We start from the raw sequence: 27,548 nt of genomic DNA, 5'->3' as shown, positions 1-27,548 counted from the left end.
TGTTTCTTAAAAAGAAAGAGAGAAGAGATGATGAACCAAGATCAATTAAGACCCATTAAAGGTTTGATGTATAGAAGCGGCTGATTTGACTTCACATAGATGAACATTAACCCTGCGAAGCTGCAAAGACAAAACAGGCTGTATCATTGCGTTTCTGATCTCATTTGGTCTTGTTTCTAAATGCTGTTGATTGGATCTCCTTCTCAAAATGAGCTGCTTCGAAATGTTTTCACTCTGATGATCAGCAATGTGAGTTGACTGATCTTTGTTTAAAGAAAATCTTTAATAAAGTCCAAATATTTTATAACCGAGGCTCTGTAATGGAAAGAACATGTCAGTATGGAAGTTATTCTGTGGATATGAAAGTATATTGTGCAAAACAGCCACTTGGCACTTACAGTATGTCCCCATCACCTTCATATCCTTAGGTAAAAAGATTAAATGGTACCAAAAGCCTGGACATCTTCATTTATCTACCTTTACCACACACTGATAGCAGAGGCTGCCATGCAAGATGCCAAGTGCTCATCAGAAGTGATATAGTGCTTTCAAAGTGCTCGCAATGATACTAAGCTCACCCATACACACACTCACACACCAAAGGAAGCAATTTAAGGTCCAATGGACTGAGGGAGCCAGGAATCAAACCACCCTCCAATTACTAGACTACCCACTCGACCACCTGAGCCACAGTCGCACTGAAGTATATCAGTGGGAAAATTACTCAAGCTAGCAGCTTTTGAAGAGAAAATAATAATTATTTACCAACCTGATGTGGAGCAAGTTAGCACAGTCATTCAAATAAAACAATAAGACAAAGTCAACTCCTGCTGCTTTTCTATCATTTTGAAAATGGTGAGCTGTTTTATGTTTACCAACATGACAAAACAGAGAATGCTTCAAAGAGCATGAGTGAATTGTGCTCTGCGCGGCTTTACTGGTGGCAAAATTCCTCCTGTGTCTATCTGTTTGCAGCTGTGTTCAGCACCATGGACAGAGTCAGCCAGGTCTGCTGGATTTTCTTTAGTCAATCCACCTACAGTACTGAAGTATGTGTACAGTACATATCAGGGGAGGTAATAACATTTGAAATACTGTAGACATTTACCTATGTTAAGAAAATAGACAGGGTTTGTAAATGCAGGTTAATTAAAGAATAAACAAGTAGAGAAAATGTATTATGCCTCCAATTAACTCCAAACACCTCACTAAGTACTATGTTGTTGTTTTTCCCTTTAGTTTGTCATACACCTATATGTAAGTAGTGTACTTATATGATTTATGTATTTTTCTTTGTGTGTGAATGTGACATCCTGTGGTTTAAAGTTGATTGTTGTATTCCTCTACAGGCTAAAAGTAGTTCAAAATTCCTGTCTGTCCCCCTGTGGCTAAAATGGTCTACAACCACCACTGTCACTGATAAAGAAGGTAAAGAATTGTACAGTATGTATTTGTCCCTAAGGCCCCAATTATGTCAGTTTGTGTGCATACGTGTGTGTTTTTTTTTACAACACTTGCCTGTGGCATCCAAGCTCAAGGCTAAACACTGAATAGCACACATGAGGCTTCATAGTCAAGCACCACAGCTAACCAATAGCAGCACAACTCCACTGACCTTGTCTGAAAGGCCGCTGCACACTCGGAGGCCCCTTCAGAAACGTCCCTATTCCCATTAAGAGTGCCTTATAATCTGCTTTTCTAAAAAAAAAAAAAATAATAATAATGCAATTCACCATCAACAACATCAATTTTGGAGATAATGACAAGGAAAATATTGCTTTCTGTGTTTGTGTGAATCTATCAAATGAGGCTTGTCGTGAAAAAATAATAATTTTGATCATTATTTTTTGCAATTGAAATTACTAATGTGACCTTAAACATACTGGGGCTTTAAATGACTCTTATAAACTATGTCACATGAGCTATTGCATTCAGGGATGGAAAATCAATCTGTTACTGTTCATCATTGTACTGTAAATATCTGCAAAATGTTTCTAATGGGAACTAAGTAGAATTAAAGTATGGTTAACATAACGTAACTAAAACCAGTGGTCAAGATAATAAATAAATAAATAAATAAATAAATAAATAAATAAATAAATAAATGTCAACATTTAATACTATCAGATAAATCAGTGACATCTAAAGGCAAACCTTTTTACCACCAATTTCCAATCCCATCCGTCCCTCTGACATTTGTACTGTATAATAGCTACATATGAATATAATTTGGTAGTCATCAGTGATGTGCCATACTGTAAATTAATAGTGCCAGTGAATTTCATTCCTAAGCAGCTGATGACTATTTAAATATAAATATAATGCCAAACAGCAATGTAGTGATCGATTACCATATGAAGTGCCAGTGGAGAAAACAGTGATGTAAAACAAGCCCTTGTGTTGGTGTAGAACTTTTGGTTCTGTCAAATGGTGACACTCTAAAACATTCAGCTCTGTCAACCTTTAAAAATGGTAGTCATATGCTGCATTACAGACAATTTCAAAGCTGGATCATTAAACTAAATGTAGCAAACTCTGTCACACTTCCAACTCGTAAACTTTGATGGAATCAAAGAGTAAAACTTTAAAGGGCAAAGGTAGTTCACAGGTTGAGACAAAATGCCCTCACAATCTAACACAACATCATTTGAAGATAAATTCTTCAGCCAAATTCTTCACATAGTATAATAAAATAATATTAATAAGACAGTCACTCATACTTGAGTGGCACCAGAAAAGACCTGACCTTTCTGAAGGTAGGGTTGACTTTCAATTAACTATTACTTATAAACAATAGAAATCATTTAAAAAAGAAAGAGCTGTATTCTATAAAACCCCAAAGCCAACAAGCCAAACAGAATTATTTAAAAGAACAATTAAAAATGAGGCAGAGGATTGGAATCAGATGTGTTGGCAGCTGAATGACTTTAATGAATCAGTTAACATAAGTTCAACATAATAAAGTGTTTAAAACCTATGCAATGACTTTAACCCCCTTGCTTTAGCCATCTGTATATTTTGTTTTTAGATTATGGTCTTTGCGATTATTTGTGGTGTTTTGCATATTTTAATGTTACTTACAGTTACTTATCTGGCAGGATATTATTGAGCTAGCTTATATTTTCTATATTCTTAATTTTATTTATCTGGGTTTTTTAGGACGTTATCCTGTCTGTATTTCACTATGAACAAAGTTAACATCTTCTCAAAGTGCATCCTCTTTTTATAGCCAGCATCCCAGCTCATCTAGTAAAATGACTTATGTGCTAGACTTTTATGCACTTCTATTACCATGCCTATCTTTTGACAAAAGGACATAAAAAGGGCCTACAGTACAGTCTACTGACTCTGACTCTAAAACTTGGTTCACTGACGCACCTTCAACAATTGAAACCATAATTTTTCTCTCAGGGCCTCATATAATCTTCCAGTTGTCCAACGCTGGGCTCCGAGCCAGTGTTTGAAACCCACTTACTTACTGTGTTAGGGTGACGGCCGTGGACTGCGAGGCCACTGGGTCTATCTGATAATTGACTGTCAACTAAAGGGCTGTTCCTCTCTGGAGTCCTCTCTGACACCCATATCAATCTGTCTTCACTTAGAGGAAGCCTAGCCCAGGCCCCTTCCCTCCCTCCACCCTACCATTCATCCATCCACCACTTCATCCCTCACAGCGCTCCCTCTTTCCTCTACACCCAATTATCTGTCCTTCTATCTATCTATCTATTGGCCCTGACCATTTATCCCTCAGCCTCTCTCCCTCCTTCGCTCTATCCCATCAACACCACTTCTCTTGACGTGCTAACAGCTGTTTGACAGTAATGGCTCTAAAAGCAGAGCAGGGTGCCAGTCGATGTGTGTGCAGTTGTGTGTGTCTTTGCATGTGTGTGTGTATAAGATAGCCGGGAGGCCTTGAGGCCTGAAGAGGCTTGTACACAACGCCATCAATAACAACTGATGGCTCATGCGCACATGCAGACACCTGTATGCTCACACATACACACACATGTTCCAATCAATACTAGGTGTAGGTCTATTGGACCTCACAGCTGGCATGTCATTACAAGTACTATTTCTTAGTAGAAATTATGAAAAATGTACTCTCGTATAAAAGGCAAGAAAACCTATTTACTGCACTATCAATATGTTTCTGAAGCATCACTGGAATTGCACTCACATGAAGAACTAGAGCAGAAAAACTGAAAAGCATGAAGTGTGTAGTAGTGCTAGCAGTAATGTGTACAAGTAGTTTTTGGTCAGTAGAGGACTGTTTTGTACACCGTTACGTGTCTCTCAACAGTTCAACAATGTTACACACTAGTATCAAAAACCCTTAATTATCGGTAAAAATCGAAGAAAAAAAATTCACATATTCTTTGTGATATTGGATTGTGTTTACATCATTTTATGCATTTGTGTCCGTGCGTGTATGTTCACCCCCCCTTCCCTTGCTCATGCTGTGTATTGTGATGCTGTCAGCTTGCGGTTTGATAGATGGCAGATGATTACACGAAGCCTCATCCTCTGGTTCATCATCTGTGCCATTAGCTATAGATCCACACACACACACACACACACACACACAAACACAGACTTCTGCTGTTGCCTATCCAGTTGCATCTTTGTTTTTTATTTAAGATGGTGACCGTAGTGAGACACAGTATGACCTTGATACATGGTATGCACTCTGCCTGGTAGGCAACCCCAACCTACATCTTTAGGACAGCAACACTTCACTATATCTTCATTCATGATTCACTTTCTTTGTGTCTTTTGGTCACAGATGTCCCTTCCCTGCTTCATTTAAACCCCCAAACTCACTTAATCCATTTCATACTGTCTCTATCAACCTCCAATCACATTTTATTTCTTGTGCTACAACTGTTGAGATCCACAAAGCAGAAAATTCTAAATATAAAAACACAGTGCAATGTCAATGATAGAGCGAAACATAAATATACTGTAGAAGATGAAGCTCTATTCCTTTCCTCTTCTCTATTTTCCAGCCATTTCACCACTCTCAGATTAAATGTGTGCTCATTATGGGTAATCCACTATGCACGTTGTTGTCTGAGCGGAGCACTCTATTCCCCAGAATGTGCTTTCAACAACATGCAACAATAAACTATGGAAGAGAGAAAATGCTAAAGACAATATAATTGTGTGTGTGTGTGTGTGTGTGTGTGTGTGTGTGTTTGAACAAGATATAAGATGTTGATGATGCCTCAGTTACAATATTATACGTAATGAATTTATTTTCGCTTTTTGCCCATTTTTATATTAAATATTTTATAAGAAATAAGATAAGATTTACTTTAAGAAAAGGTTAGCAAAGATTTTTTTTCTCAAAATAGCCACAAAGTTACTGATATAAGATAATTCTGAGGTACAAAAATCAATGAAATTAAAAGTGCAATATGCTTTTATCACTTTACAAAACAACAAATATGTAGTAAATGCATTTACATGATGATCATATGTATTACATTGAATGTGTGCACTTGGTCACACCATTTGCTGTACAGTAACAACAGGAATGAATTGTAGGTAGCAAAGTGAGGTGAGAGTTACAGCAAAAGCAACAACCTTGATGATAATAATGCCATCTGAAGAAAGAGGGATAGCTGCACAATGTAGACACTGCCAGATAGGTAGTACATGGGAAGAACATTAAAAATAAAGGAATGTTCATGCAAATGATACATTTATGGAGAGTTTGTCATGAAAGAATAAACTCATTTATTACCTATATTATTATCACCTTCTGTCTCCTACCTCATCAAGATGCTGATAGTAGATATTATTGTGCCCTGAGTCGGGAGCTACTGTTTGTGCCCCTGTTTGGTTTTTATAAAACAACACAGAATGTGACTGCAGTGTAAAGGTCATGTTAGGAGCTTTAAAACAAATTTTAAATAAAGCTACAAACAGTATCCCGCCATGGACCGCCTCTATTGATGTGTTTGTTTTACAATGAGCAAGAAAGATTCACTAACAGTCACAGCTGGGTGATGACAGGTGTTTCATCTGAGTGCTGCTCTTCTGTATGTGCCAGTTCAAAATGGAAACTAGTGTTGAATATTGGCCGAAAGAAATGATGTCTGAGCAGTAAATGAGAAGTTAGCAAAAAAAACCAAAAAAAACCTGCAAGAACTGATTTCTTTCAGCCACTTGGGGGCAGTGCAAACAAGTTTTAAATACAACACTGACATATCCAGTTTATTTGGCGAATTGTTAGCCAACAGTTGCTTATTAACACATAGACCAGCATCTAGAGTGAATGTAAAGCCATTATTCACCCTCCTTTAGCTCGGTTTCCAGTCTCTACCAACTCCTGAGAGAAAAAGCTTACTCTTTAGCTGCTGAATGTTCACCAGCTAGTCAGTAACGGTCTGAGCAGGAAGTGTGATTTTACAGCTGCCTGCTGCTGACGAAAATAATGCTATGATAGGCAAGTTTAGGCTGCAAAAGTACTTTGGTTAAATACTTTGGTTAAAAAGGTGAACATGCCCCGTTGTGTGCTGCAAATCACTTCAAAGACTTTTTCAATATTGAAACATATTTCATTGACCTTAAACAAGAGGTGTAAATCTCTTAGCATAGTGATACAAATGTTTAATAATGCTTCACAGTGAGCAGATAGTGTACTGTATGTACAAGAGCAGATGCTGTAGTAAAGTCACTGAACATTTTGCCATATGCTAAAGGTTTCCTCATTAAGTTGAATGTAATCCAGCTGCATGATATTTCTTTTAAAACATATTTTCTGTTGCAGTAGTAATAATAATCTGGCTCATTAGAAAACCGAGTGGGCTTTTCAATTGAAATCAATATCCATCCATCCATTTTCTGCAACCGCTTATGTTCATCAGAGTTGCAGGGAGCTGGAGCCTATCCCAGCTGACTAAGGGCAAGAGGCGAGGTACACCCTGGACAAGTCGTTCATCACAGGGCACAAACAACCATTCACACTCACATTCACACCTACGAGCAATTTAGGGTGCATGTCTTTGGACTGTGTGAGGAAGCCGGAGCACCCAGAGAGAACCCATGCAGATGTGGGGAGAACAATCAAGAGGCTGCTATCAAGACTACTATATGGTCGATGATGTTTTACAATTTAAAGACGTGGCAGTTTTGCATCAGATCAAAATAACGACAGCAGCTTTAACCCTGCCCTCTTACTTCCTTATCAGCTCAAGACAACCCCTGATTTCTCATGAACACCTGAAGCTGAGAGCTGCCCTACAGTATCTACCCAGGAGGTTTAATAGCATGACTGTCCCTTGTTCCTCTCTGTCCACTAATGCAGCTCTTACCACTCTCATCACCCCTCGCTATAACCCTCATTAGCTTATCAGGACAAGACAAAAGGGGAATATTAACAGCACCTAGCCCGCTCAGAAGCCAAGCTGTAGTGTCACATCTAGATAGCAGGTATTACTGTGTGAGTCTCCTCGTCCTCGTACACTGATTCAACTCTGTAAGCCTCTCATTGCCTTATCTTTTAAGACAATACCTCTCTGATTCCTACTCTTCTACCTGAGAGTCTGTGTATTTCTGAGATACTCACTGGTCATCCATTACACACGGCACCTGAGACTCAAATACAAGACCACCTAACTTCACCTTCACCCCTCTGTATCCTCATTACCTTATCTTGGGAAGACAAGGCAGAGCAGAGGTAGCTTTAGTTAGCTTAAGGTCTGACTGATTGACTTTGCTTAGCTTTTGGATTAGCTGTGCGGCTAACGCAGCTCCCACAGGCCAAGGTGAGGGCTGTCTTAATGCAGCAGCTTTGGGGCAGAAAGCGGCCTAATTTCAGCTTCTATCGCTGCTAGCAGGGCTTCAGGGGGCTTCCTGAGAGCCACAGTGAGCGTCAGCTAAGACAAAGTAGCTTGGGGTTAATCTCAGAAGTCAGAATGTATTAGTGAATATTTAAATGAAGGGACCAGAACACACCTGTTTAAAACTGCAGTGTGAGTGAACGTACATTACTCATTCAGTAGCTTTTCAAAAATGAATACGCAAACAGACACAAAATGTGTACTGTGCAGTACAGCTTCTGTACATGAACAAAATGCGACTTTGCAGGAAAAGAAACATAAATAGAAACAAGCCCTGCTGAAGTCAGGAAGGAGGAATTGCATTCTGTTGGTGCTTTGCCATACCCGACAACTCAATCTCTGCATGTCCTTTAAGGCCATCTTAGTTACATTTTAGTGTGCTGCTGTGTTGTTTCTCTTGAGAGACTCCTCCAGATAAGGCCCAGGACCCTCACTAGGCTCTTATACCCCCACCTATGTTGACACACCTGAATCTATGTGTTACATTCACATACACATCTCCTGGACTATCTTCTACATTGCAAATATTCTTTATACTTCATACTGTGAACTTTGCACATTCCCTTGACAATATTTTGCACATTGCTGCATAACTGTACAGCTTATTCATTTAAATAACTATTGTACATACTATCGTTGTTTTAATATGTTACTGTCTATTTTCTAATACTTAACTTACAGTACTTTCCTTAATATTTGACTCTATGTGTATTACTATATTAACATATTAGTGATAACACATAATTAAATACGTCCTCAACTTTAAGAAACTAATCTGTGATGTCTACAATGTAAATGTATCAAACAACAGACAGCACACAGTGGTTTTTAGTTGATTCCAATGGTTAAAACATGAAAACAAGAGAATTGTTGTTTTTGTACTAATTATGAACTCTATCAAACTTCAAAATTTCAAAAGTCAAAATTCTGCATTTAAGCCCTCATCCAGTCAGATCAATAAAGACCTAATCAGTTTATCAAATACAAATGAGATTTAAATTGTCAAAGAGAATTCTGCACAATTTTGTTCTTGACCAAACAAAGGAGGAAAACAATCTGATACACTACTGTGTGCAGAATACTGTTGAACACACACTTATCTAACATAACTTTTTAAAGTATCTGCATTTAGTGTGGACATGGCATCCATTAGCAAAGCCTCAACTAAAAACACACATGTACATAAACAAACAATGGACATCTTCAATCTTTTTTATCAACATATTATATTCTGTATATTATAAAACTGTTTCCACACACACACACACATACACACACACTCCTCATGTGTAGTGAGCAGGGAAATCATGGGAGTTCACAGGTTAAGTACAGAAGCTGTCCAAATCAGTAGGTCAGCTGGCAGACTGAGGAAATGACGGGCTTAATGACTGGCTGCTGCTGCTGCTAATGACTGCCTATGCACGGCTAGCTGTGTGGAAGAGGAGCCTGACTGACAGATGCACACAGACACACACACACAAATGCAGGTGCACTCTCATGAACACTCACATATTACAGATGAAATGAGCCCTCGGCCTCTCCTGTTCGATGAGCTGTAATTGGTGGTGAGACCCGACCATCTAGTCCTGAGCGGCAGAGGCCCATTACTTTAACAGCCCATTAGCGGTTATTAGAAGGTCCTTAGGGAGCAGAACGGGTCACCACACACTGCTAACCCAGTAAAGATTAATAGCCCGTGAGATTTAATAGAGAAGATGCTGCTACAGTCAAATGCAAAATAATGTGTGACACTGAAGAAGGTGAAAGGATGCAAAGAAGCTGGAAATTTAATCTCAAATATTTATTTTGATAATTCCAGTCATGTTTGATCATTAACTGTTGGCACAGCTAAACAAAGGCTTTTTTGTCAAACAGATGTGCTCAGCTGAAAAAACTGGGTTTCACCAATCAATAAAAGACTTGAAAGCAAGAGCGGTGTGTGAATCTTATTTTTATTCCATTATTAAAAAAAACAGGCAAAATAGTGCAATATCAATCTTAATGCATGGTTTATATTTAACAGTCTATGCAGTTTAGCATTGAATTAGTATATAGTGATGTTAGTTAATGAGTTATAGGACTTGAGATTCTCATTTTAAAAGTTTTATTGGGTGAAAAGGACATGGGAAAAAAATTAAAAAAATAAGCAAACCTCTAGAAATTTTCTAGATAATATTTTCTGGTGAAACCTATAAAGTAAAACAAGTATAAAATACAGTGAGGGTTTGAAATACTAATAATGATGACTCTGTAATTTAGAGAAATAAGTCAGTGTATTGCTGTCTTTCTCCCTTTGCCACACACACACACAAACACACACCTGTAGTGGGAAGCGAGGGGCTGAGCAGTTTGTTGGTAACAATCAAAGCAGCGATGCATGCTGTGTGACTAAGTGACTGTAACCCTTCAGACAGAATGTGACTCTGCCTGTTAGTGTGTGGCAACACCAAGATAGCTCATTACCCATTCTGTTCCAATTGAATTTTAACCAGCGTATTTGTCCTAGTGCAAATTCTGACATTTCAATATGCCAACAGAGAAATCAGCTCATTTGAATGTGTCTTGTGGTTTGTTTATTGTTCCCTGAAGAAAAAATAGGGAGGCAGAAAAGTGTGAAACTTTACTGATACAGTGACTAATTTTAGTCTCAGGTAAGTTGAGATCAGCTTTAACATGGTTTACTCAGTGTTCAACAATTAAATGTGAGATTTTTTTTTTAATAGTTTCACTCTTATACCAGTCAAAGAATACAATAAATTACTTAGTATTAAGGGTAGTGTCAGTCATACTAGAGAAAGATAGATGATTGTTGACTCTCATTCTGAGGACGTCAAATACAGACATTAAAGTATTTGTGTTGTGTTGTACCACTTTTCCCCATTTATATTTGACGTTGGAGGGAGACCAGTCCCACCTTTAAAAGAATCATTTTGGCACTTATATCAGTATTGTATTAATTTTGGTCAATTGGACGAATATATTGGATTTCGGCAATTGTGTCCATTGCCAGTTGTTTGTTGGGCCTGATTTCCATAATTTTCTTTAGCTAATTTAATGGTTTGTCTCTGAAGAACAAATGAGAGCTGCTGCTCAGCGACTGAAGAACAAGGAACAGGAAAACTAACTATAGAGCCAGAATATTTCCAACAATATTTTACATCTAACTCGGTGGATTAAGGGTTTATTACGACCAAACCAGAGTTGGTGACAAGACAATAGAGTGTGTTTTAGGATAAGTTAAGAAGGCAATTAGGCCAGTCTTAGTTCAGTAAAAGAGAGAAACTTCAATTCAGAAGGTGAACTAGGCTAGGGGAAATATGTAAGAATAATCCTTTCTTGACATTTTCTTGACAAGTTTATTGTAAACCCCCCACCTGCTGAAACATTGTGCACACCTGCACAAATATATCAGCAATCGCTTGTTGTTGGAGTGATGGTGGTTGGTTGGAAAAAAATAAATATATTGCAAAACCTAATGCAAGTGACAGTAATATAATTTACCAATAACTGTAAGTGGCAGAAAATTGATGAATGGATTGACTAATTCAAAAAAGTTCATGTAGGTTGTTGCTAAAATTGACACGTCCATCACGAGTCACAAGCTTCCTGGCTACTATACTATACTAACAGTGGTGACAGTGTTTTCTACTGGTCACATGACACTTAGTGAAAGAAAAATCAACAAAAAGGATAAAAACAGCCTCCTGCATGAGATATTCACTGATGCACTAGTCTTATAAGCACTAATCTTATAAGATCTTTGTAATATCATTCAATGCCTATTCTGAGGGTGCTGCAGTCAATGCCTTTTAAGACTTTTCAAGACCTTCAGATACTCTGTTCAACTACATGGAGCAGCTGAAAAGATACATGCATTTTATCCACACTAAAATAAAGTTCTGGAAGTATTTAAAATCAATAGCCAGATGTTAAAATCGTATATACCATATATGATGTCAGTGCTGTATTCAACATTATCTATTTTTATATTTTCTAGAACAGACACCAGCTCATAGTACATTGTCATCCCATGGCCAAGAAACACAGGAAAGCAAAGTTGGCTGTGTTCAAATCATAATCTGTCTTTAAAGTAAGTTTAACACACAAATAAGTTTCAGTTTGGTAACTTCAAGCAGAACAACTGTTGCTACAGTTATGCACAGTTTAATATATGTGATGTAGAAAGGTCACCTTTGTGTCCAAAAACATGCATTGCATTCTGGGATTGCTGGGAAAAAAGCAGCATATATTCCACAGACACTACTTTCTGAGGGCGCTACATAGAGAATAAATGTCACAATCATGATATAAAACATAAAAGGGGGGACAGTAGAGTAAATGCAGTCCGTTTGGCAGCAACTAAGGACTGATATAAGTCCCAGCCCAGATCAATGCCAAAGGTGACCTATTATGTGACATTAACAGAAGCCTTGAAGCTAATAGAATGTTAGGTAATGTTAAAAGTGAAAAATGTATTAGCACAATATATGCTGAGAGTAATTTTCATTTTCAGATTAATGTGTTATATTATTCAATTATATTAATAATGATGCATTAATGTGCAGCTCACTTTAATGTTGCAGCTGGTAAAGGTGGGGCAAACCTTTAATTACTTTATATACTGCTGGGAAACAGTATAGATAAAGACGTCTTAACTTATCTTAACCTATAAAAACACATCAATATGTATGTATGTATCTATCTATCTATGTAGTATAAGCACTTTAAGTAACTAGTACTTAAAGTTAACAAATTAATGTAGTGGAGTAAAAAGTACAATCTTTTACCTCTGAATTACAGTGGAGAAGTCTGAAGTATCAGTAACTGTAACCTGCATTTAGGTAGTTACTTTCTAGACAGCAACCATGTTAATTTTTCTGATATGGAAACATTTCCTGATTCACATATTGAAATCCTACATTCACAACTTACATAATTTGGACCAATATCTCACAGAATGCCACAGAGTCATATTTCACTGTCAACAGGCCTGTGACCCTGATGACATAATATATTCTAGGCTAAATACGTTTATATTAAGCCTGGAATACTTACTTAATAGATTTGTGTTAGATGAATGATTATTTTCTCTGTAACATCAACAACAAAATTACATGAGATAAAGTTTTCAATCAACCTCAGTTTTAAACACTATAAACATGAAACATTGAGCAGGCATAAGGAGTGATTTTATGATAAAACGGTGTTATTCACTTTTTAAAAATGCTGTTATTCACTGCAACTACTATGCGATTAACTCCACATCTCCCACACAAAGTGCCCGTAGGATTCTAACTGGACTTTCTGCACACTAAAACAATTGTTAGACTATCACAATCAACTGTAGCTTTACAGAAAGTGCCATTGTATTGTCAACATTCATTTTGAGGTATGCGATTATTAAAAAAATATTCAACCAAACTGAAAAGTGGACTCAAATCAAAATAACTTCCTCAAAAACAGTGTAATGTATCACTGTGAAAAACTTGTATGGCGAGTTCTGGACTCTAATTGAAAGAAATACAATACCTGAGGAAAAAGAAGGTAAAATAAAGTCTAAACTACAACTACTGTATTAAAATGTTTTTGTTTTCATTAATTTGCCAGTAAGTCTATTTTACCAACATGAATTCATTTAGTTTTATCATTCTGAATTGTAGGAAACTGTAGGAGCCACACAACAGTGTAGAGACAGCACTGTAATTACATTCCGTTTCATCATGGCCACATATGGCACAACAAGACAGCACAAGGAGTTCTATTGCACTTTACTAGAATAGAAAATATCTTAAAAAACACAATCCAATTAGCTCTGCATCATGCTGGCAGTCATGACTGACAACTTACTGAAGAGTACTTAAGAAATACAGGGAGTGTCAGTGTTATATCACCGTTAACATGCGGCATCAGGACATATGGCATCATTTGGATTAAATTTATAACTCAAAGACATTAGTTCTACTGTTGCACTAAAATATCTGAATTCAAGAGAAATAGAAGAAGCAATAAAAAAACGGTATGGAGAGATGCTGGAATAGTTTTTAAGTTAAACAATAAGCAAGAGACATGTTACACACACACACACACACACACACAAACGCATGTACAAAACAACAAACCTAATATGGATCATATGTCTTTATACTTATAAAGACAGAGCCACGAAGAGCAACCCTGATTTAAATCAGCGCACTTCAGATGGCATGAGATACACAATAAGTAAGGAGGAGAGGGGCAGTGGCTGCCTAAGAGAAACACAGAGAACTGAGTAGAATGTGAGATAGACAGACATACAGTAGAAAAAATATGGATAAAAGGAAAGAGAGAACGAATAGAGAAACAATATATATTTGTAATAGATGTCATATAACTCACCAGTCTCCGCAATGCAGGAAGAGACTTCAGGTAACTGCCCATTCACTGTAAACCTGGAACTAAACTGTAGGCCAGAGACAGCAGACATTTAAAGGCACTTTAATGACAGGTTTTTATTATTTAAGTATCATTTGAACTTCAAGAATGGCTGCCATCAACATGAATAAACATAATTTCAAGCTGTCAAGCAGATAGCTGATTATCATTGTTCTGAATACATCAGGTGAGCTGGGTAAATGACCTGCTTGTGTAGACAGCATGCAGCATCTGTTTATCATATTTTGTTCCTCTTTTTCTGAGTCAACAAGTTGGGTTAAGTTCATTTGGCATAAAAAGAAATGTACAGTTATTCCAAAGTCTCTGACCTGTAATAATCCACGACAGCAGCCTTCCCAGGTGTCACTCAGGTAATAATCCAGCAGGTAAGTGCAGAGTGTCCTCCAGCAGTCAGGTGTTCTACTCCAAGACATCCAAGCAGAGGAATAGAGGATGAAAACAGTCAGCTCAAATCCTCTTCCTGCTCCTCGTAATGCTTCAGCACAATGATCCCTGCAGGATGTTTCATCTCCTCCCCTGCATCTTCATCTCTCCTCCAGACTCCTCTACGGGGAGTGATGCACCTGCAACAGGACAACAGGTAAGAGTAGATCAGCAGCCTTCAGCGCCAATGAAACCATTCTTTCATCCCTCTTCTCTCCTCAGCATCGACAACTCTGTCTGTTCCTCGGAGTGTCTCTGCCAAGAGTAGCCGGGCACAGCCGTGCTGTTTTGCCGCTCTTTGCCAAACACACAAACACACACACATACACAGAAGAGTGTTGTGGGTTTTTTTTTTTTTTTTCAGCAGCCGAGCTAACCCTGAGCCGGGGCCCGGTCTGCCTTTGAGATGCTCTCTAGCCCACAAACACAAGACGGCTTTCATTATCTTGCCCGTCGCAGCGCAAGGCCTAGCTTCTAAAAGCTACTGATTTCTTTCTTCCCTTAGCCCCCTGCACAAAGGGAGGGCATTTTGTAAATTACTTGCTCGTTTCAGACCAACAAAAGGTACTTTCATTGAACCCTCCCCCCCTCCCCCCACTGCTCTCTCTCTCTATCCTCCCGCCATTTGATTTTGCTCAAATTTGATTACAAGGCTTGAAAAAGGAGGAGAAGAAAAGAGAAGAGGAAATAAGAAAGCCCCACAGATGGCGTGTTCATTCAGTGCTGTGAATGGCTTTATATGGGCTGCCTTTATACATGTGGCAATCCAAAGACGCTTCAGCCGCTTCGCTAAAAAAAGAACTTGACAAAATTATTGGTTTGGCGGCTTTCTTACACGACTGACACGGGGAACTCTGAGAAAGAAAAGCCTGCTTTCTCTTTCTCTTTCTTTCTTTCCGCTCTCCTTGTCTCTGCACCTCACACTCTCTCTGGGTCGTACACCTTAATCAAAACAAACTAAATAAGGTGTTTGATTGTAAGAGAAAAGGTGTGTTTGCATGCATTTGTGTGTGTGTGTGCGTGCGTGCGTGTTGTCATTTTAATAACCACCTACTCTGGCCCTACGCTAGGCCACATTCCAAGACAACAAAAAAGTTGCATATTCAGCTAAATGGACAGGATAGAAATTAATAAAATGAGACACACTCTGACCGCAGGATTTGATAATATACCCACACATGCACGCGCACACACACCACTCAAATCAAACTTGAAAACGTTAGCCAACACAAAGCGCAAAGCTTTCTGTTCTCTCGCAGGCTATAATCCTGTTTCCACAATGGCCCACTCACTCTGCACTTGTTTTCCTCAGGAGGATAATTATAGGTCTCTAGTCGTACACACACACACACAGCTTTATAGCTCCCTTGCTTTCCTGCTAACACACACACACACAGATTTAAGACAGAGGACTTGCCAGTACAGGATGAACTATGACTTGTTATGCCATTACCATATCACCACACACTACAGGATGAAAAGATGTGTGGGACCTGACTTGGCCACTCTGGGTCAGAGAGACTAATGGAGAGGAGGCACTTTATTCCTGGATACACTGACCAGGTCCAGAGACCAGGTCGCAGGATGTGTCATTCCATCAGAGTGATAAAATGGTAACCATCATTGAGGTCAATCAGCCAAAACAACTGGACAGCTTTCACAGGCAGAAAGTCAGTCACAAACACTGCAGCTTTCTCTTTGTTTTTCCTTCTTTCTGACATTCAGAGGATGTGATTCACACACTATTCAATGATCCAGGAATAAACAGGGAAGGAGACAAACCACTTGCAGTTAGTTAGAACAGGATCTTACATGGTTTACCATCAGAAATAAGTTCTGAGTTGTAATGAAACCTTTCACACAATAACAAAATAAGAGTCTATAGGTATGTTAGCTGCTCTGCGGGGATGTCCAGCAGCGCTTTAAATTATATTTAGATTTTGGCTGATGTTCCAGGTTCACTATCTTAGTACAGGTATTGTGTAACCAACAACACTGCCACTACTAGAGTAACACCACTAACATGGTTAAACAAAACTAAGAGTCTACAGCCATGCTGGATGCTCTGTGAGGTTGGACATGAACACAGAAGTACTACAAGCTATATGCTATATGGAGATATATCTGGAGAACCTACATTGGCTGTAAAAAAAAGCGATGAAATATTTTGTTTTTCTGTTCTGTGGTGGACTCCATACAAAAGGGCCCACTCTCTCTGTATATATAAAAGGCTCATTCTGAGGTACGAAACGAAAACACAAATCAAAACAGTTATGAATATTATTTTTCATTCTGCCAATAGATCCTCCTAGGAGCATAAATCAGATCATACCACATTTCATGACTACCCATTCAATAGCTGTTGAGCCATTTCACTTCAAACAAAACATATCAACCTGCTGTGGCACTAGAAATAAAGTCAGGGGATCAACAAAGTCAGTATGATTTATCCTCTAAGGAAGATGAAAGTCTTTATCAATCCAATAGTTTTTGAGATATTTCCGTCTGGGCCAAGGTGGAACAAAAAACAGATGACCAGCATCCCCATCACAGAGCATATCATTAGTATGGCTAAAACTATTTCAAAATTGTTGCCCCTGGTTTGTTTTACCAGATTGTGTCACTGCAGGGTGGGCTATTGCCATCATTAATTTTGTCTTGAGACTTGGGTTAACATGACAGTTTGAAGTGGCCCTTTGAACAGAGAGCTACAAGAAGACATGGTAAAATAATGCTTAAACGCATCATCAATAAAACTATGATCAATATTGAATCAGCAGAAGCCGAGACATTCTACCGTTTAAGTCCATAGTGTGGTTCAAGCTGCAAAAAAACAGGATCCTTCTCTGCACAAGTTGATAGCTTTTTCCATTAGACCCTTCCTGGATGGTAAATGCAGACTATTATCAAACTCCATGGCCCCAAGCTTGTAAGGTTAACTTATAAATTTATTGTTGCTTAACTCATCCCATAACCCCAAGTCATTGAACTTTCACTGAGAACATAGTACTGTGCTCCTCATAAAGATTGAACATGATCTGTAAAATCTGTGCATTGCCCCTTTAATTATCAACCTTTCCCTCTGAAGACACTAAAAACAACAATGAATTTATCTTAATTTGATAAGAATTGTCTGATATAGCATATGTGTGAGGGAATTTGCCACATATGTGGGTTACAGGTCAAGCATGTGTCTTGAGGTCATTGTAGGGATAGTGTTACATCTCAGATTGTTATGGGGACATGAGATATAGAGCAGCTGTATGTTTGTGTTTAGGAAAGCAGGTGTCATTCTGATCACTACTGATAACTGAGACACAACAAATAGGTATACATAACATAGAACTCTCTACAGAGTCAGATAATAATGTCAGAACACTAACGGTCAACGTATTTCCTTTTTTAGAGACTAATAACCAATTGTCAAATATATTACACTGTAGATGCATTAAGTGTGGCCATTTATGGACATAGAGTAGTTGTGTCACTGTCTTTAGGGCATATATATTCGACAGGACAGCTTCGTCGGAATTGAAGCAGCATCATGTCATGACAAGTGTATTTACAGAGCCTTCATCCTCCTTCAATAAACCTTTACCATACCATACACCTTGGATTCTCCACTTTCTCTCCACCTACTGAACTGACCACTGATGAATAATTCTCCACAAGAATATGAATGTATGCCTTAGTACTCATTGTTGTCCGGAAGCTATTAAAAACACACAAAAGAGCCTTGTGCATATGCTGCACATGTGTGACAAATTTGACGATAATCTGAACTGGTCAGGACATCTCATACTCTTCCTGTGAAAAGTTTTCACCCTCATTGAGTTTCCCCACATAATCTGGTGCAAGAAAATGTGTTCACCATGGACTCATTTGAGGAGTTTGGCCAAGACTCTCCAGAAAGTGTTGATTTTAATTCAAATGTGGTAAACAAAGCGGCTCTTATTTTCACCCCTACAAAAAAAAAAGCACATGTGAAGTCATTACTACATGTAATATTTCACACAGGTCCGAAAACCACATGTAGCTATGTCACGTGATTTGTTTTTATTATAAAACCTCTGCAAGGGTTTGGGTTAACACACGAGTATCTGCATCACGTAGTATACACAGCTTTAGTTACCAAACCCATTGAACGTAGACAGTTATAAAACATTACATCTGAAGTTATTGCAGTTATTTAGTGAAAAACACAGAATGCACCTGAACTGCTCTCGCAGTGAAACAGCTTGTAGAACTGACATAATGTCCTTCCAGTGGGAAATATTGTTTCAGTACAACAAATCATGAACTGCACACACAAACCTAAACCATCGCACACTATGACACACACACACACAGAGCTTCAGAGAGCAGAGATATAAAGCTGTAAAACGCTGACAGGACAGAACAGCAGCTCTCACAGCTTCCATATCTACCACTTTAGAGATATTAGTACGACCAGTCATCATCACCAGCTGACCCACATTACATTTTCCCTCCAACCTGCCTGACGGTGGCTCAACACAGCGCAGTATGAACACACTTTCCCAGAGATGCTGATTTGAAAAAAAAAAAAAAGGAGCAGGGACAATTCGATTCTGTTATTACTGATGAGGGCTGAGATTCCCTCAGTGGTCAGAGAACATTCATAATCAGCAGTAAGGTCTCCATCCGCAAACCTGAAGTAATTATTGTCTCAAGATAAAAACGGAAAGTAGGGGCGATTTTTTTTTTTTTTTTAAAGGAGAAAATAAACTAGAGATAGAAATGACCTTAATATTATTTCTCTCTCTGGGCATTTCCAATAAGAGTATTCCATCAGAGGGTTTGATAAAAGGATTATGTGGCAAGCTTTATGCTGCTAGAGTCAAATCTGGATATGGAAGCAGAGCTGTTTGATTGAATAATTCTTGTTTCCTTTCTGCCAAGCTAGCAGTCCTCTTTGGGAAAAGTAAAAAATCAGCATTATGCCAGATTTACACATGTGCTACGACTGTCTGTAGAAGTCAGTCTGCCCGTACTGAATGTCTGGCTACCAGTACGCCTTGTCTGTCTGCATGTTTGACTGTTTGCACGTCTGTCTGGGAAAATGCAAAAACACACTATGGTGCAGAATAAACATTTTCCTTCTGTACTACTAGCTGCTGACGACATTTTAAACGAGATTCGTTACATAATTTCACACTGGACAGTGCAGGTTGAAATGGCACATCCTGTTTTGGAGGGTATAAGAAAACATGTTCAAAAATCATACATTATTTCTCTGAACATAAAGACCTGGGGGGTCTCCAATGATTTCCCAACGCATGTTTGACATGAAACACAGAGAATGTTCTTCAGCAACAAACTGGAACTTCTACAAGGTTTGTTTGAGCTATTTACTTCATCACTTGATTACACAGCTAATGTGCACCTAGCCTTGTGAAACTTGTATTTACATGAGGGAGTTGATTCTGTTGTCAAATGTCTTAGCATTATAATAATTGACCCTGTTAATCCACTTCAAATCTGCCGCTCTCGACAGGAATCACGTAAAAGCCTAAAGGACCAGTGTGTAGGATTTAGCTGCATCTAGTAATGTAGTTGCAGAATGCAGCTGGGAAACACCCTCTCTAGAGCCTGGTTTGTCTGTTCTGGGCCACTGTAGAAATATGGCAGTTCAAGAGGAGCCACAGTGTCTGCAGATATAAAAGGATCATTTAGGATCATATAGATCATTCTAACAAAAATATAACAACTTTGATGATTATACATGAATGAAAACAGATGCATTTTATACTTAATTACTGCCAGATTCTGTAAATGCAATCCCTAAATTCTGATACACTTTAGTGTTATGTTGTAGAATTAAAGAAAAACAGAAGAAAGATCTTGTAGTTTTTATCATTTTGTTTCTATCCAGTGTAAAATTTCAAATATATATGTATGTACCATGATTTATTAATTGTACTACAATACCTGCACTAAGCTTGCACAGATTTAATGTTCTTAAAATTGCAAGATAAAGGTAAATTAATCCCCAGTCATTGTTAGCACATTAGGTTAGGTTGGCTGGTGTTCAGCATGGAAAACTGAGCAAAAAGAAATACAATTTTGATTCAAACTATTAAAATAACAAAGCAATATTCATATGCTGTTATCAGGCATCATCCGCAGACAGAGCATGCTGTCATTTAGGCATTTTGACCTCAGAGTTTAGTTATCATAACAGGGTTGTGACCTTGTGACCTGCAGTCATTACTGCTGCCTCCTCCAATCAGCCCTCTAAAGCTCTGATAAAGCCCTAAGGGAAAAAACAGGCTGCTGGAATAGAGGTGACATTAGATTTATGTGTGTGTGTGTGTGTGTGTGTGTGTGTGTGTGTTAGCGGGTATGCACGGCTCTGTGTGTGTGTGTGTGTGTGTGTGTGTGTGTGTGTGTGTGTGTTAGCAATATTAGCTGGTATGTGATAGAGAGTGTGTGTCCTGTCGTGTTCCTATACTTATGAGGACCAAGGCATTGTCACAGTGATGTAAAGATGAATGAAAACCAACAAAGTGACATTTGGATGCTGCTCACCTCCTGAAGGGCTTAGTTTAGGATTAGTACTTTGGTTTAGGGTTAAGATTAGAATTAAAATGAAGTACAAGTGAGGAATGGTGTTAGTTAATAGTTGGGTATTCTAACTTGGGCTTAGGTAAAGCAGTTTCTACAGTGGCTGAGTGACAGAGTTGTAGGAAGGTTGAGGACTGACAAAATGGCAATATACACATACACTTATCCACATCAATATATTCAGGTGGATTTAATGTCTAATCATCTATTCTCTTCTTACAAACACGCTAAAAATCAATAAAAAACATTTGAATTAACATATTTCTTAAACCCAAACATGAATGGGATTGAAATAAGCTACTTTTGGGACATTTCTATGTCTTTTATTGGAAATATCATGGGGGGAGCAGCAGAGGCGATGACAAGGTATGTATGTTACAAGGTATGTAACATTAAACATCCCTTTGTGAATTCAAAGCAGGGACACTGATTACATGGCATGCATCTAAAACCCTGAGAAAGTTTTGACTATGTGAAAGTCACTGTTCTGATGCAATCACTTCCTAAAACCAAAGAAATTCTAAACCCCAACTGATGCATTAATGACACAACTTTACAGACTTTGTATCAGGGTTTGCAGGGTAATACAAAACGTGTTTATTTTTCCATTTTTGTCCAGCTTCTTCAGTCTCAGTTAGACAGAACTTATAAAATAACAGGTGTCCTAACAGCATGGGGGGCCTAACACATCGTCACGTCTATCTGAGACCAGACTGCCTCTTCTTTATCAGCACACAGTTGTGAGAGATCAAACACAATTTTAACTAAGTTCTGTAGGCTCTATTTTCTTTCATCATATTGAGTGACTGAATAATATTTTAAAGACAGGCATTTACAGTTAGGCAACAAAGGGAAAATTTCATAAAGGGTTTGATTAAATAATAAACCTTATATAAGACATTAGTTGTACAACATTTTCTGTTTTACTGAAGGAATTCATGAGGCTCAAGTTGTATACTTAAAAAGCTAATATTACATTACTCTGGTTTTATGGTTTACAATCCAGTTCTGAAAGTACCACACTTAAGTACATATTCGAGCTACTCTTCCACTCAGGCTACACTGAAATAGGTATGTTGTACTTTTTGCACAAATAACAAATTTACAAGATTTAATTTACTGTTGAAGATTAAACTCAATAAGATATTTTTAAAAAATCAAAAATCAAATTAGCTCCTCTTACACATTAATGTGTCTGCAAAAGAAATCAAATGATAAAATATATTATAGTCTAAAGCTCCAAGGACCATCTTTTTCCTGTATTTAGTACTTACACTTATACACTTTGCCTCACATAGTCTAATATTGCACTTGTAAACACTTGTGCTTTCAATATGCAGATTTTCACAGTGTGGCACTACTACTTTTAAAAGATCTGAAAACTCCCACTCCTGGCTCAAACTTCTGCTTAAGACAAAAATACACACAAAAAAACCCTTTTTGAAATTTAAATCTCAGTTTGACCTGTCGACTCTGATTCTGAATTCTAAAATCTCAAATACAAAGCTGAATTTGTACTTGCTTAGGTGAGTACTTCTATGTAAAACTTAGTCCCAAGGCAAAAAAACTAATTGCCTTTTTAGGATCCCAACTAGAACAACAGTAAGATAAGGTAAGTTCAAAAGAGAAAAAACTGAAGGGTACTACTTGTTTGACTAAACAGATGGAGAAATAATGCACTGATTTAATTAATTTAAATAAAAAGGTTATTTTTCCTCCTTGGGGCCCTTTATCACTACTATATCGACCTCTTTTTCATCACCATCATCTATTTATCATTTCTTAAATTGCAGGTTAGAACTTAATGCAGCTTCAGAGGCCATTTTTAAGAATCATTTGGAGATTATCATTGATCCAGATGAAAATAGCAACTGAATTACAGCAAGTGAAGTAATTTTGTTTACGTTTCTTTGGAAGGCCTGTTGCATCCACAAGGAAACATATGTTAGCCTGAGGAAAGACTTAATAAGCAGACATTTAAATCCCAATTATTTCCTTTTGTTTTGTTATGTTAAATGTTTAATGGTTTTAATAGCAGAGCAATAGCATAGCTCTGTCATGATGATATGTTACTCTTGCCTTCACAGTCAAATACAAAATCGATTCTTAGTTGAATAACTAGCGCATAATTTAGGGGCAAAAAGATTAAACTGTGGTGACTAAGACTGTTGTCAGCAAGTGTCAGGCTGCTGAAGACTCTAAATAGATAATAAACTAAAGCCCACATGTGGAATTTCAAATCAAGTTCGTCCTTTCTCGTTTCCTGTATTATGTAGAAGAGAACAAGACAATCTCACTCTTCTCTTACCAATAGCAACACATCAAAACACAGCTTTTCATCTTTCACCTTCAGTCTCCATCTTGTTACAAAGTCAGAACAATCTTGGACTATATTGCTATTTTTCTTTAAAAACCTGCCATTTATGTCAAAATGTGCATAATGTAACCAGATCCATGAGAGTCAAAGATAAATATAAGTAAGAAATGACTTACAACATAAGAATATAAAACATTTAAACAGATTCCAGAATGAAAACTATTCTTAACTTAACATATTTAAGATGGCAAATAAAGTATGAGCATGGGTCAAAAAGCCACGTGTATGTGCAAACGTATCATGTCAAAAAGCCAGCAGGAGCACCACGCCTATGGGCAGAAATTAATGGTTCTCATGAAGTCACTCCGGGAAATGATTGGCCAGCAATATAATCCACTGTCCAATCCAATTCAATATAATTGAGTGCAATATAATCCCAATTACAAGAGGTCACAGCACCAACCAAACTTGCCTTAAAAAAAAACAAAACTAGAAGCCAGTCCAAATAAACCTGTAGGACTCAGTAAAGGCTTTCATGACAAACATCTTTTCAGTATCAAAAACTTCTGATCAACTACTGACAAACTTTCATCATGAGTTAAATGTTTCCATAAAGACAACAGTGCAAAATTCACTTCTGTATCAAAGCACCCAGGTAACCTCAGCCCATATACATTTCAGCCTGCAATGCAAATGCAAAGTCTCACTGCAACTCACAAAACACAATCAAATGCAGCCCTGCATGTATCATCCCTCTTCATCTCCTCCGGGCAGCCTCACAGTGTACCTCCTTAGTGAGAAAAAACATCTCTGTCCCTAAAGTATCTTATTGTTATTCCTAATCACTCCTCAGAATCATAAACAATCTCACAACTTTTTTTTTATTATTCAACCCTCTCTGTTTATGCAGTTCCCGGAAGGCATTGCCTTTTAGACTCTCCCTCTCTGGCGGCAAAGATGTCAGGAAAACAAATAACTGCGGAAAACAAAACAAAACAAAGTCTCCTGAAATACCTTGTGGATGCCCAGAGGAAGGCGCTGGACAGACAGATGAGCAGATAGGTTTCCTCTGTCCTCCTCTCTGAGGCTGCCTCTTCTCTCGGCGTGCTGTGGAGAGTGACTGCTCACAGCCCGCCTGGCATATCTAATTAGAGCCAAGCTGTTGCCACTATCGGGCAGAGGATCTACCTCTCCAATCTCTCCTGACTCAATCTTCCCCATCTCTGATTTTCTTTTATATTTATGCTGGAATATTTAATTGTAGACAAAAGGTTACTCTGGGCTCTATTCATCGCACACAGGCAGAATAATCTCCTTTAAAAGGCTTGACATTTCAGGCTTTTCAAAAGGGGCTGAAAAAATTATATCCCCGCTTTTGTTAATCAATGAAGTAGAACTCCCCCGAACAAAAGAATTAAATTGCTTGGTTGGGTTAATAAAACACACAGAAATAGCTGCTTCCTGTGGGCTTTTGTGCCTGCCACTGGCTCCCCCCATATGCAACCAGCACTGTAATTCCATATGATTTGGGGGGCAAAACTCTCATTTCTCCACACAGTTGGCTTTTTAAATCCTATTGAATGAGCAGACTGTGAGGCTGGCTGATTGGGACCTCTTGCCGGAGCCTGGCTGCCTGGCTAGCAGAACAGGCTCTCTCCATTCAAATATGACTTCCACTAAGGAGAGACGGGTCCACTACAATTTACGATTTCTATACTGCCCCTGCCTCAGAAAAACATTGTAATTATGCAAATGATAGGGGCAATAATTAGGCCCTTCACTGTCCCATTGTGTTGACTGCTGTCATGCTTCAGTCCAATGGTAGAAGAGACGCAGCAGGGCACGTTTGGGTTTAAATTGCTCCTTACAGACAGCCTGCAGATGTTCACAGCATCTTCGGTCATATAACTAGCCATCACACCGGGCCAGGGTGCCTCCATATACGAAACTGTAGCAACAAAATTGGGTTTAGCTGTGGGAGAGCTGCCCAGGACTGTCACTTCAACATACAGCTGTTGTATTAGCCAGGGGCCTGCTGGTATGTGATATACCCCATTGTATTAATTCAGATGTGGCACCTGGCTTAGTTCAACCTGAGAAGGACTGTATGAATCAAAAGGGCAATAAGACTGGGTCAGAATTGTAGTGAATGTATGTTTAAATATTAAAAAAAGAATTACTAACAGAATATGAAGAAGAACTATGGGGTTATTTCAAATACATAGTGTTCCAGGGATATTTATTGAAATGAAAATGAGTATGCAAACTGACTAGCTTTGGTCGGGACATGATACCACTTGTGTCTCAAGAGGTGATAGTGAGTCACTAAGTGTAGCATTAAGTCTTTCCTTGGTCCAACATGAGGAGAAAGAAGTAACAAACTGAGCGGATCACAGGTAGAGGTGATGCTAACCGACCCCGGCCTCAGTAGCCTGGGGGAGCTGTAGAGGAGAGACCCGGAGCTTCAAACACCGGGAGTCACAGCTCAGAGTTTATTTTTTAAACTTTGGGGATTAAAAAGTGGAATTATCTTCACTCTAACTTCTCAACTGGTCTGCAGGGTTACTTTTTCATATCAGACATAAAAGGAGATTGCTTGGAGAAAAGTAAGCAGGAAAGTTGAAAGACCTGTTAAGTGGCAAAAAAAAAATCTACGTTGCATTTTACTATGGATCAAGTTAGCATAGCTCTCATCAATCTGAATCCTGTTCAGAAAAAAAGCATTTTAGAGTGATCTGACTTTTTTTCCTTTTCCTTTTTTTACATTTGCAAATTTATTGTAGCATCTTTTTGATCCGTTTATTGTAATCCAAATCACAGCGAAATCGGTTTATTTTGGGTTCACACCACAGTAATGTTAGGATGTGGGTTCAGTGGTTCACACACTCACATGCTGTGACCACTTGGCATTACTGTTCTGGGAGTTTGGAAAGGCAATACATTTGAGGACATTGCAAGGTACATTATGCATGTGTAACTATAATTAATCTTAACTGTGCCATTGCATCAAGGGTGGGAAGAGTTGAGATGCTGCCCCCTATTTTTTTTAGCATGTGGCCTGGAATTACCAGTTGCTCCTTTAACTGTCACTAGACTTCTATCGTCAGATGAAGAGCCACTTAATGATTGCCGTTCATGATTGTGTTGTATTCAAGCTTTAACCTTAGTTGTACTGATCTTATGCGTTATAGTTCATGCAACAGATGTAGATACGAATAGATACATCTGACATCTGTCTAGTAGTCTGACACTTTTCATTCATTGCTGTGTGCCATATATCAGTCTAATGAAGGAAACCTGAATCTGTCTGGGGTCATTTCACACACTATAACCAAGTGTAGCATATGGAAGTCAAAGAGATCAAATTATTGATCACTTCACAGCCACACACTCATTTTAACTTTTCCAGGTCAGTTTACACCTGTATTAGGTTGAAGGTGGGCAGTGCTGTGCTGGGATTTCCATGAGGTAATGATAAAATGATTTGTCCCACCCAAAATGGTTTCAAAGTAAACAAGAGGGTGAGAAATGTCAATTTGAGGAGTTTGTTCATGCGTGCCCAGTCCTGAGGAGAGCTCTAAATTTAAAAATCACCAATGCATGTTTACCATATGGACAGTACTATACTTTGAGTCGCTGGGGAATTCATGGTATACAAATTTTTGTAACCAGTCAAACACACTTTAAGTTATAACTAATAATGTATATAGATTGTCAGACACATTAACATGTACCATTGTCTAGAACACATTTTCAAGAAATCAAGACCCATTTATACTTTCATGTTTTATTGAGAAAAAAAAAAAAAGAAAAAACAGACAAACAGGTAAAACCCCCTAAACTCACCTACACAACTCCTTCAACCAAGAAACTGACTGCAGAGGCTTGTATGCGACTTGTCAAAATGTTTTGTGAAGCTTCTCTCTTCTTCCTGTGGGATACCA

General features: G+C 38.2%; 1 long non-coding RNA gene across 3 annotated transcripts in view; it reads right to left on the bottom strand.

Annotated features, from left to right (window-relative positions):
* Positions 1-27,548, bottom strand: part of LOC109139169 (uncharacterized) — a 166,177-nt gene that overhangs the window by 137,771 nt on the left and 858 nt on the right. For all 3 annotated transcript variants that reach the window (XR_003464075.1, XR_003464072.1, XR_003464074.1), the window contains exons 2-4: positions 27,451-27,535; positions 14,588-14,842; positions 14,223-14,286 (exon numbers count right to left, since the gene is read on the bottom strand). This is a non-coding gene — a long non-coding RNA (uncharacterized LOC109139169). The remainder of the gene's footprint in view (positions 1-14,222; positions 14,287-14,587; positions 14,843-27,450; positions 27,536-27,548) is intronic.

The sequence above is a fragment of the Larimichthys crocea genome, chromosome XVII, assembly GCF_000972845.2.
Source record: "Larimichthys crocea isolate SSNF chromosome XVII, L_crocea_2.0, whole genome shotgun sequence".
NCBI classification, from domain to species: Eukaryota; Metazoa; Chordata; class Actinopteri; family Sciaenidae; genus Larimichthys; species Larimichthys crocea.
Note: the sequence above shows the minus strand (reverse complement) of the source record. Positions and strands in the feature narration are given on the sequence as shown.